This window comes from Camellia sinensis, chromosome 5 (genome assembly GCF_055761805.1).
Source record: "Camellia sinensis isolate YWXY chromosome 5, ASM5576180v1, whole genome shotgun sequence".
Taxonomy (NCBI): Eukaryota; Viridiplantae; Streptophyta; class Magnoliopsida; order Ericales; family Theaceae; genus Camellia; species Camellia sinensis.
Genome location: NC_138965.1, coordinates 175,389,265 through 175,401,934, shown reverse-complemented (window position 1 = coordinate 175,401,934; position 12,670 = coordinate 175,389,265). Strand labels below are relative to the sequence as shown.

The following is a 12,670-nucleotide window of genomic DNA, read 5'->3' as shown; positions in this document are numbered from 1 at the left end:
GTGATATCCACGAAGGGCGCTCAGAATCCGGAGTCGTAGTCGGCCCTAAGGTGTCATGCACCAAAGGGGGCTCTGAATCTGGAGACTTAGTTTGGCCAATCGTGATATCCACGAAGGGCACTCCGAATCCGGAGTCTTAGTCAGCCCTAAGGTGTCATGTACCAAAAGGGGGCCTCCGAATCCGGAGACTTTAATTGGCCCTAAGGTGTCATGCACCAAAGGGGGCTCCGAATCCGGAGACTTAGTTTGGCCAATCGTGATATCCACGAAGACCGCTCCGAATCCGGAGTCTTAGTCGGCCCTAAGGTGTCATGCACCAAAGGGGGCTCCGAATCCGGAGACATAGTTTGACCAATCGTGATATCCACGAAGGGCGCTCCGAATCCGGAGTCTTAGTCGGCCCTAAGGTGTCATGCACCAAAGGAGGCTCCAAATCCAGAAACTTTAATCGGCCCTAAGGTGTTATGCACCAAAGGGGGCTCCGAATCCGGAGACTTAGTTTGGCCAATCATGATATCCAAGAAGGGCGCTCTGAATCCGGAGTCTTAGTCAGCCCTAAGGTGTCATGCACTAAAGAGGGCTCCGAATCCGGAGACTTAGTTTGGCCAATCGTGATATCCGAATTCAGAGTCTTAGTCGGCCCTAAGGTGTCATGCACCAAAGGGGGCTCTGAATCCGGAGACTTAGTTTGGCCAATCGTGATATCCATGAAGGGCGCTCCGAATCCAGAGTCTTAGTCGGCCCTAAGGTGTTATGCACGAAAGGGGGCTTTGAGAAATGAATTGAGCGACGAAGAAAAATGGTTTGCATTGCATAAATGATATATATACAAGTATCAAAGCCCACAGGTCGGGTCAGTGATAGGGTTTTCATAAAATCTCTGCTTGTGCCGATTGCGGGGTGCCACGGGTTTCTTCATGCCATGGGCTGTCGGGAAGCGCACAAGCTGATGATAAGTGCTTGGAACGGCCTTCATAATATGTAACCAGGTTTGCCCCATGATGACATTATACGGCGAAGGGAGCTTTACAACCAGGAATTCTACTTTGACCGTTCTAGAGCCCGCTCGAACAGGTAATATGATATTCCCTAACGGGTACTCAGGATTCGTATTAAAGCCGAACAATGGGTGAGGCGCCGGAGACAGATCTGACTCGTTGAAGCCGAGTTTGATGAAAGTTTTGTAATACATAACCTCTGAAGTACTCCCTGGGTCTACGAGAATGCGTTCAATGGTGAACTGATTTACGCGTAATTTGATGACCAACGGATCGATGTGGGAGGCTGTTGTGCTGCTAAGATCGGAGTCATTGAAAGTAATTGTCGGAGCTTCTCTGGGCCATTCGGTTGAAATACATTACTTTTGGGGGATTGGATGTGATTGAATTGTGTGCACGGTTGGGGATGCAGGCAGGCTGTAGATTATATGGATCACGCCAAGTGGAGGTGAGTCCTGTTTCAAGGCCAATGCCTTGATTGGCTTTCCCTTTCTCACGTACTGTTACAGTCGGCCGTCTTGCACCAGTTCTTCCAGGTGATCCTTTAATGCGTAATAGCTCTCGGTTTCATGGCCGTGATCTTTGTGATACTCGCACCGCCTATCCCTTATTTGCGTGTCGGGTGGCCCCACCATCTTTGACGACCATTTGAAGAATGAAAGGTGTTAGACTTTGGTCATTATTGCAGTGATTGGTTCTGACAACTTTGTGTACTTCTTGTCGGCATGCCTCGAGCGCCTGCTGTCGACTTGCAGTTGTTCATTCGTCCGGTGGGAGCATTGATCACTTGATCGGCAAGAGTCTCGCCTTTTGTCTCGTTTAGCACGTTGTCGTGGCTCAGGGCTCGGAGGTGGCACGGAACTTATCAGTTGAGCAATTTCAAGGGGGGCCGTTTTGCTGGACATTTGTCCGGCTTTTATTCTCAAGGCATTATCTTCCACTTTGCAATACTCTTCAACTATCTTCATCAACGCCCAGACTGTTTTGGGGGGTCTTTTGGTCAGGGAACTGCGAAGAGCACTATCAGGATGTAGTCCCATTTTGAAGGCGGTGATGGCCATGGAATCGTTGCAAGTGTCGTCGATGAGGTTGAAGCACTTCCAATAGCGCGCTGAATATGCTCCGAGCGTTTCTCCTGACTGGATCTGCATAGCCTAGAAAGAGTCGGCCTGTTTCGGCTGTACCTCGTTGGTGATGAACCTGGCCCTGAAGGATTTCTGTAACTGATGGAAGCTTTTGATCGAAGCCGGCTCCAGCTTGTAATACCACATGACAGCTAATGGACCCAGGCTGCTGGGGAATATTCGGCACATGAGGGCTTCGTTGTCTGTATGCAATGTCATGGCCTGCTTGTAGTGACGGATATGATCAGTGGGGTCTGATTTTCCGTCGTAAAGAGTGAATGACGGAGCTTTGAACTTCTTGGGCAGGGCCGCCCTTGCAATCCGTCGGACAAAAGGATCGTGCTGGTCCTCTTCATCTGAACTACTTCTTCTGCGCTTGTTCCTTGTATGTAGACTCTTTTCGGAGGAGCTGGAAGTTTTGGATCGTCCCTTCTTGTTGAGCTCCATGGGTAATGAGTTGGAGTCGCTATCGGTATCCTTTGGTCGAGCTCGAGGTCGTTGTCCACCTGCCCTCGGAGGTCGTTTGGGATCTTGGCGCACGGCTTCTCTGGATTTTGCTACTTCCAAGGCCAAATCTTGACGGAGACGTTCATTTTCAGCGATCATGTTCTCCGGCCTTTGTTCATTCTGCTTTGCTTGTTCCATAATCGCTTGCATTGTCTCTTGCGCTGAAGTCGTTGGTGAGTCGAAGTTCAAGGTGCGTCTTGCAGTGATGGTTTCCTTTCCGAGCATATTTGCTGGAGTGAGGTCATCTCCCTGTGCGATCTTGTCAGTGGCAATCGGAGGATCTTCAGTCACACCTGCTGTGGATGTATTTGAGTATTCCCATAGACGGCGCCAATTGTGGAGAAGTGGTTTGGAAATACTCTTCAGATCCTGGGAGACGCTAGTGATCCTCAGCTAGTCACCTGAAAAGATACAAACACTCCGGTCGGGGGTGCCGAAATTAGCACTCCGACGGACAAGTCAGTTCAGATGCTCAGGATAGCTTCTTTACTAAGTTAAGTGAAGTGATTCTTACATACCTTTCTCAATCCATTGTTCCTGTATTTATACCTGTTCCTTTTGATCCTCGGGGCCAAGGCCTACTTTTTAATCATTGTCCTTTCTCTTATCCGGCTCTAAGGATCTACACTTATTCGGCACATATATTATATTCGGCTTCCCATTCCCGTAGGATACAGCCGATTAATATCAGTCTTCTAAGGTACGCACCTTCTGATTCTGCCATTATTCGGCTCCCACAATCAATTTGTCACAATTTAAGCAATTAGCCTTGACCCATCAACATTCAAACAGGTATATCATTTAAGCACCTAGCCTCATGGAAATATTCTTGGCATGGCAACACAAACATTCGATGTAAGATGGTAAAACTTGAAATTACTCACCTAGTACTCCGAGCCAAAACAAAGCAAAATAATTAGAAAATATGCATGCTCTCAACTAATGCAATATGGCTAAATGCAACACATACAAGTTATGTAATTTTAATAGGCTCGGCTATGGACGTGGCATATGATTCCATTCAAGACATGTGGTGAATCACGTATTCAAGCAATGAATTTAAACATTTGGTTAGTATGATGAGTCGAACCTTGGATGTATGCAAGACAATTGATACAAAGCATAAAGATGCTAATTTGAAAAATGATGTTCTATACTAACCATCATAAGCAAATAAGTAAAAGAGAGAAAGACACGGGGTTAAAAGACATACACGTTATTACATATTTGCCCTTGCATGAGAGGGTGCGAATCAATGTCCGAGAGTCCGAATTAAACTAATTATTACAAAACCCAATGAATGAATAAGTAACTAACTAGCTAAGCCATAATTAACTAACTAGCTAATTTATTACAACAAAATAAGCTAACCATCTAACGACATATTGCTACAACAATATCAATTACGATAATCAATAATTAATTATAATACTAATTCAAACAACCATGAGGCACGACAATTGCATGTGTGATGCCCAGAAATTCCTCTGTCTGCCCTGGTTACTCTGTTCCACCCAGTCACTGCCCTCTGCTTCTACAAAAAACACTGCCTTACCAAACATTGATGGTCGACCAGCCCCCAATGAAGCCCGGCCGGGCCCAAATAAGGCCAGTCGCGTCTTAATTTATGCAAAATCCTGTTTTTGTACTCTGGGGTAAAAACAATGTAGACAGAGTTTTCTAAGCTCTGTTTGTCCCTCTCACACTTCTCTGTCATGGTTCCAAAACCAACAATGAGCAATTTGCTTGCTTGATGATTTCGGCCACAATTTGGACAAAATTCAATGAATGCAATGAATAGAAACCATCCCTCCACTTTATCATGGAGTAAGCTCAAAGAGGGTAGTAAAGATGCTTCAAGGGTCGTCAAAACACCATGAATTGACGTGTGATGGCTCTTGACACAATAGACTTGGCAGAACGTTCGGCTGAGCCCAAGCAATATAATCCATTTTCATTCTGTTGGTTCATTTTAAGCAATTTTCATTAGTCTTTGCCATTCTTTAACCCATTTGTCCAAAATGATGGTTATGTCCACCAAAGATTACGTCCACCAAGTGAGAAACATGTCAAACGGGAAATGATTCTCAACATGGAAAAGAGACTATGTCGTTGACAATGAACCTCTGTAGAGATTAAGTCATTAAGCACAGATCTTTAGCTTATGTTTTGAATAACTGTCAACCGGTTGAAACAACTCTCAAATGAAAGAAATGGATGATAGATTGATTGTTAAAATGAGATTCTTAAACATGGAAATTAATTAAAGAAAAGCTAGAATAACATGCAACAAGTTACGTATAAGGACTTGTGATACAATAAATGAACTAATCAAAGCTTGAACCAATTAAGCAACCTAGGATAGCCTTAAAACAGCTCATAATAGGTGAAAAACAATGGCTCAAAGTGCATGAAAAGAGCCCAAAAATCTAAACAACCAACAAAGAAAATAAGACTAGTAAGCAAGAACAAGGAGGGGTGGCTAACCCTTCCACTTTTGAAACCTCAAAGCATGATTTTTAGCCTCTTTTAAACTCTAAAAATCAATTTAGAAAGCAAAGAAAATGGTGTAAAAACAAGGGTTTGGGCTATAGGTGGAGGTGTAAGAGAGAGTGTTAACTCTCTTTACCCTTTGGTAGCTATCCAAACCCAAGCTTAGACACTTGAAAGGGGATCAAAACAATACAAAAATATAAGAACTTGATAGTAAATGATAGAAATGAAAACAAGAGAGAAAATAGTAAGCTTATACCTCTTGAAAAAGGTAAGCTCTTTGTTTGTGAATCAAATTAAGTCCAAACACACTCTCAAGCTTGAACTGTGATACTCAAGGCTCAACTAAGGTTTCAAGGCTAAGGTGTGAAGGTGTATGTGGTGTATGGATATAGGTTAAAGGTGGTAAAATTGCTCAAAGGTTGCTTGCATAATAAGAAGGAGCTCTCAAGAAGGTGTATAAGCTTTTTAGAACCCTCAAAACAGAGATACAACTTCGTTTTTATAGAATTTGAGCAAAAGAGGTCATAAATATCTTCAAAAAAGGACAGCTAGCGGGCTCTCGCCCAGAATAGTGTTTCTCGTTACCAAGGCACGGCCGACTCTCAATGAGGCACGGCCAGGCCCCAATGTGATCGCTTGTTTCTCTGCTTCAGACTCAGTATAGGGTGGCAAAATATGTAAAAATGGATTTCTAAGGTATAAACAATGTAAATATGGAAGGTTTGGGATTATTTCAAAGCTTAAACATAGCCCCTTCGTTAAGACCTTGAACTACGCACAACACCACTTTCATCATCGAGCGTACCGAGTAAAGCGCTCAAGCCTTGTCGGCGATCAAAAATGGAATGTCTACAGTTGCCCCTCTTTGACAAAATTCGAAGTCATAAAGTGACGTGAGTGAATGTCAAAGCCTAGAGACGACCTATTTGACGAGGCCGCAAGGCTTGTACAAGAAATCAAGACGTAAATGCAAAGATTGAACTAAAGGGCAAAGTGCAAAAATGAAATGTAACAAATAACTTATGATCATGCAATGAAACAATACAATGAAACATTCGAATGTAAATGAAGCAATGAAACAACGCTACAATCTAAACAAGAACGCAACGTTTGAATGAAAATGTAAATCAGAGCAAAATAAACCCCGCTGTGTCTCATATGGAAATAAGTGAATAAACAGGCACGTCTCACGTGGAAAGGACAAAGAAAGCACAAACCAAACTACGTCTTATGTAGAAAGGATGTAAGAAAATGCAGACCTAACTACGCCTTGCATAGGAAGGGTGACAGGCAATGTAACCATCGAGCGCACCCGAGGTTTTTAACCGAGATCCTGACACGTCTAACGCGAGAGGAGGAAGGGTGGTGTAAACAAACAGGTGCACCTGATGTTTTTAACCAAAGTAAACAATCCTAACGTGTCTCACGTGATAGAAGGAGAGGTGGTGTGAACAGACAAGCACACCTGCTGTTTTTAACTGATTTAGACAGTCCTAACGCGTCGTACGCGTGAGGAGGAAATGTGTGAACACCAGGAACACCTGATGTTTTTAACTGAGATGAACAATCCTCACGTGTTGCACGCAAGAGGAGGAAAGGTGGTGTGAACAAATAGGCACACTTGTTATTTTTAACCGAGATAAATAATCCTCACGCGTCGCACGCGAGAGGAAGAAAAGTGGTGTGAACAAACTGGCGCATTTGTTGTTTTTAATCGAGGTAAACAATCCTAATGCGTCATACGCTAAAGGAGGAAAGGTGGTATGAACAAACAGGCGCACCTGTTGTTTTTAACCGGGGTAAACAATCCTAACGCGTCGCATGTGATAAGAGGAGAAATGGTGTGAACAAACAGGCACACATGCTGTTTTTAACTAGGGTAAACAATCCTAACGCGTCGCACGTGAGAAGAGGAAAGGTGGTGTGAACAATCCTCTCGCGTCACACGTGAGTGGAGGAGGTCAGAATAATACATAAGCAGCCAAATTCAGAAGCAGGCAAACTCTAAAGCGAAATTATCTCATTATCGGGAAGGCCCACAGAGATAACTCAAGTCAAGACACCACGCCTAAACGTGAATTAGCGAAGTGACAAAGAAGTGAACACGAATTCTACACATAGACGCGTAAAATCAAAACAATCAAAACAATGTAGTAAAGTGAAAGCCAATTTGCCAATGTGTTAAAATAATGGGCTTTAATTTGAACACAACACACCGCGTTCTAATTTGATGGTAAAATAGATGACAATTTTACTGTGGCACGAATGATTTTATCTAGAATTCCTCTTAATGAACTACACACACAATATCGTGTGTTACGAAATAACAGAACGACAAATCATGAAGTCATGCAATAGAACAAAACAGAATGAACAAAAATTCCTCTCTTTTCCCTTTCCTCTCTTTTTATATTTTTGCTTCTATTCCCTTCCTTCTTTATTTTGATTTTTTCCCTCACTTTCATTTTTATATTTTTGCGTTTATTCCCTTCCTTCTTTTTTTATATTTTTTCTTTTTTGATCTCTTTGTTTTCTTTTTATATTTTGGCTTCTATTCCTTTTATTCTCTTTTTATATTTTTGTTTTTTTGATCTCTTTGTTTTTTTCTCTTCTTCTTCACTGCTTTTTTATTTGTTTTTGCTTATTTTTTCAGATTAAAACTCCATAATACAAGAAATAAAGTAAAATACAAACTGACTAAAATCACACTGAGAGCCGGCCGGGCCTCAATGAAGCACGGTCGAGCTTCAATAAAGTCGGTCAGGCCTCGATAGCGATAGGGGCAAAATCGGGAAAACCGCACAACACAGTTGTTTTAAACATATTCCAACCACCATTTTGCACACATCCAAGGTTGCAACTCCTCCCCCCCCCCTCTCTTTAGGCTTCTCTTTGCTCTAGATTTTCCCTCCCCTTGAGTTACCCAACAACCTTTGCAATTTTTTCCTTGAAACCCTTTCCCTCTTCTACACTTTGGACCGAACAAAATTTAATTTGGTGGAGTTTTGGGGTTTCTTTTCCTTTTCCTCACATTTGCCCACACTTTCCTTCTTTCCCCCTTTGATTTTCCACAACCTCTTACTTTCTCTCTCCTAGGGTTTGGATTTTGGGATTTTCACCCATTTTCACTTATCCCCTCACTTTTTCTTCACTTTTTTCACTTTCTCTCGATGGCTAGTGATGAGGTTCCCATCCTGAACCCTGCCATTGGTATTAGGGCCATCTTAGGTGCAAATATAGAGGCCGAGGACGTTCCCGTGTTGCTTCTCCTTATTGATAGGCCGTTTGATGTGGCCACCTACTGACCACGTACACATGCTCCGTCCCCAAGCAGTATTTTGAGATTTGAGGGCCTCATCCCAGAGATAGATAAGGACATACTGCTGCAAGTGCCCGTGGAGCACTTGTCCGCCAATGCCTCCATGATAAGCAACCTTCCCTTCGTTTTGTACATATGTCGAATCTCATAAGCAGACCACTTATACACTCCCCATTTACAGGTGATAACTAGGAGGATTGGCAGCTATGGATCCATATCCAACCCCCGGCGCTATGTTAAAATCCACCTACTCTCCACCTACTTCACCCACTTAAACCTACTCCACTAAACCTAACCCACTACACCACTACCACCTCACCTACTCCACTAAACCTAACCCACTACACCACTACCACCTCACCTACTCCACTAAACCTAACCCACTACACCACTACCACCTCCACTTCACCTACTCCTTACCTACTACACACTTACCCTCTTCTATATATAGGAATCATGAATCATTGTAATAGACATCAATATATCAATCAATAATAATACATACAATTTATTCTCTCTCTTTCTCTATACATTATTTCTTACATGGTATCAGAGCTGGTTTAAAACCTAGTATTTTCGCTTCCCCGGCGGGCGGCAACCTCACCTTAGCCGCCCGCCGGACCTCAACCTATTCCGCTGATAAAATCAACAAAGATTTGTGCAACTGTAGTCATGTGTGAGGCTGATGGAGAAGAATTCTTCACCTCATATGACGAGACAGTCTGGAACTGGAAACACTGCAACATTCTGCTCTGGAATTCTGCAGCAGCTAGATTATAGCTTGGTTGAGTGCCAAGCTTTGGTTCTTCCACCCACTCTTGAACTTGCCCAGCAAAGTGTGAAGGTTCATGCTTGTGTTGGAGGGACTAGTGTGCGCGAAGATCAGCGCATTCTCTCCAGTGGGGTTCATGTTGTTGTTGGTACTCCTGGTCGTGTGTTTGACATGTTGCGGAGACAATCACTTCGCCCTGTTTACATCAAAATGTTTGTCTTGGATGAAGCTGATGAAATGCTGTCACGAGGTTTTTAAAAATCAGATCTATGATATTTTCCAGTTGCTGCCACCCAAAATCCAGGTTGGGGTGTTCTCAGTTGCTGCCACCCAAAATCCAGGTTGGGGTGTTCTCTGCCACAATGCCACCAGAGGCTCTTGAAATCACCAGGAAATTCATGAATAAGCCTGGAAAGAGAAAAAGCTCATGCTAGGATTTGCGAAGTGATTCGCTGCAGGAATTTTGGCTTTGGATGAAACCCTTACCATACTCCACTCATTCTCTCCAACTGTTCTAACTTTTTATTTTTATTATTATTATTATTATATCAAATAATCAATGCACTCATGTTCCCCACTAACAGTGTCCACTTTTGACCCAAACCATTTTCAATCCATCATTTCTCCTTCACCTTTTGCACCCCACTCACCGACTCTCTCTCCACTTTATCACATGGGTTTGTCCCTCTCTCTCCTCCATTTGATTTCAAAAATCACTTATTTTTATTTATTTTTTCCAAGTCACTTTTCCTCTTTTTTAAATACCCCACTTTATTTTGAAACAATCGCACTGATGTTTTTCATATAATCCATCTATAAATATTTTTTATCTATTTTCTTTCTCCCTTGTTTTCTTTCATTTTATTTTTATTTTTTCAACAAAACACTCCCAAAACAAAAACAAAAACAAAAAAAAAAAAAAAAAAAAACAACATTTTACAAACTTGTCATTTCTTCATGCCGGGGATCAACCCCGATCAGCATTTTACACCATAAAATAAATAAATAAATAAATAAACTAAAAATAAAAAAACACAAAACAAACCAAAACACAACCAACACAAATCGGAACAGTGGGATTTTTCTTCTCGCCTATTCCGCCGGTCTTTTCTTCTTGCCACCGTCTTGGGCGGCCCTTGCCGGTGTTGCCTCCGTGTTTCCCACTCCACTGGGCATGATCACTACTCCCTGCTCCTCCACTGCAGCATATGGCGGCCCTCCAAATCGGAACATAAAACTGGCCTTCCGCTTCAGCTCCTTGTTTTCCGCCTTTAGCACACTTATCTCTGCTCGCGCATCCTTATACATGCGTTGGAGCAGAGCCAGTTGGGCGTTTAACTGCTGCACCTCATTTGTCCTACTCTGCAGCCGGTTCGACAAATTTGTAACCGCAATCATGGTTTCCACACATGACTTCAAGGTATACTGATTGGCCTCCACATCCGACTGCACCGCCATTTTTTGCTCCACCGACCGCATCGGAAAGTTCAACGGAGCAAAACCAGAGGTGTTTGGTTGAGGTTCACTGGCCACCGCACCAGTTATTTCTCTTGTGGACTCGTTCAGTTCTGGAAAGAGCGTGAGCAGACCACGGGAAGAGGAGGCCATGTTCTGGGTAGCTGGACGGGAAGAAGAGGCCATGTTGCTGAGTGTTTCAGAGACGGGTTGGTTACAGAGTATTACAGAGTTTCTTTCTCAGCAAAGGAAGAGTTGTTTTCAGAGGATTTTCAGAAGTTTTTTTGTCTGCCTCAGCCTCAGCATCAACCTTGGTTAAATAGCGAGGCAGCCACGCGTATCGCGCGCCACTTGACACCAGACGACAAACGGGCGCGCCAGTCCAGGCACTCACGTGCCTCGCCATCATGTCCGGCACATCTTTTTATGACTTGGGCTCGCCTTTTGATGGCACGTCTTTTTATGGATTGGGCACGCCTTTTGATGGCACGCCTTTTTATGGATTGGGCACGCCTTTTGATGGCACGCCTTTCTGAAAGATTGGGCACACCTTTTGAGGGTGCGACTTTTTAGGGGTCCGACAAGACTCTGTAAACTGTCCCGACATTTGATTCCGGTTAGCTTTTCCAAGGGTCCGACAAGACTCTGTAAACTGTCCCGACATTGATTCCGGTTAGTTTCTACATGGGTCCGACAAGACTCTGTAAACTGTCCCGACATTGATTCCGGTTAGTTTCTACATGGGTCCGACAAGACTCTGTAAACTGTCCCGACATTGATTCCGGTTAGTTTCTACAAGGGTCCAGCAAGACTCCGTAAACTGTCACAACAACTGTCACCACATTGTCTGCTACAACGGTCCGACATGACCCCATAAACTGTCTTCTACATCGGTCTGACACCGCCATCCAGTGTCCTCTACACCGTTATGACACCACCATACAGTGTCCTCTACATGGTTATGACACCCCCATACAGTGTCCTCTACAACGTTATGACACCACCATCCAGTGTCTTCACCAATGGTCTGACACGACCATACAGTGTCTCTTATCCTCTTTTCTTTTTATGTATTTTCTTGTTTTGTTACTCTCTCCAAACTCAAGTTGGTTAGTTCCTATCCCCCTTGAGTTTGCGGGGGGCTGTTAAAATCCACCTACTCTCCACCTACTTCACCCACTTAAACCTACTCCACTAAACCTAACCCACTACACCACTACCACGTCACCTACTCCACTAAACCTAACCCACTACACCACTACCACCTCACCTACTCCACTAAACCTAACCCACTACACCACTACCACCTCCACTTCACCTACTCCTTACCTACTACACACTCACCCTCTTCTATATATAGGAATCATGAATCATTGTAATAGACATCAATATATCAATCAATAATAATACATACAATTTATTCTCTCTCTTTCTCTATACATTATTTCTTACACGCTGGTATGAGAGACTTTCCATAGAGGTTCGCACACTAGCTGATGCTGCTGGCTTTGGGCCCTTCTGTTCAGGGCTCATACAGATGAGGGCTAAGTAGCTACTATACGAGGCCCTGGTAGAGAGATGGTAGGACATTATGGACTCGTTTCACTTCTGATTGATCGGGGAGCTGACTTTGACCCGTACAATTTTTTGATGCTCACTGGCCTGTGGGTCGGGGTTGGCAGCCTGATCCCATGTGATCCTGATATGACGCTGTGGAGAGCCATACAACATCAGCTTCTCGGGGCAATCCCAAACACTACCAGCCACGGGATGGTGAGGTACAATTGGTTTTTTGATCACTTCTCCGATTTCTAGCCCACTCCCCCATATGAGGTCGCCCAGTACACCCGCAGCTTCCTTATGCATCTCATCGGTACTATCCTGTTTGCGAATAGGAAAAATACCGTGAGGTTATATCTTCTGGGGGCACTGGTGCACCTACCACAGGTGACAGAGTATGACTGGGGTGGCACCAGCCTGGCCACCTTGTACTGTTATA

At 43.6% G+C, this 12,670-nt stretch overlaps 1 long non-coding RNA gene across 1 annotated transcript; it reads right to left on the bottom strand.

Moving 5' to 3' along the window:
• Positions 1-8,681: 8,681 nt before the first annotated feature.
• Positions 8,682-12,125, bottom strand: LOC145790999 (uncharacterized). The gene is made up of 3 exons (XR_014330527.1): positions 11,914-12,125; positions 8,843-11,871; positions 8,682-8,800 (listed from the first exon to the last, which is right to left on the bottom strand). It is a non-coding gene; the product is annotated as an uncharacterized LOC145790999 (long non-coding RNA).
• Positions 12,126-12,670: the final 545 nt, after the last annotated feature.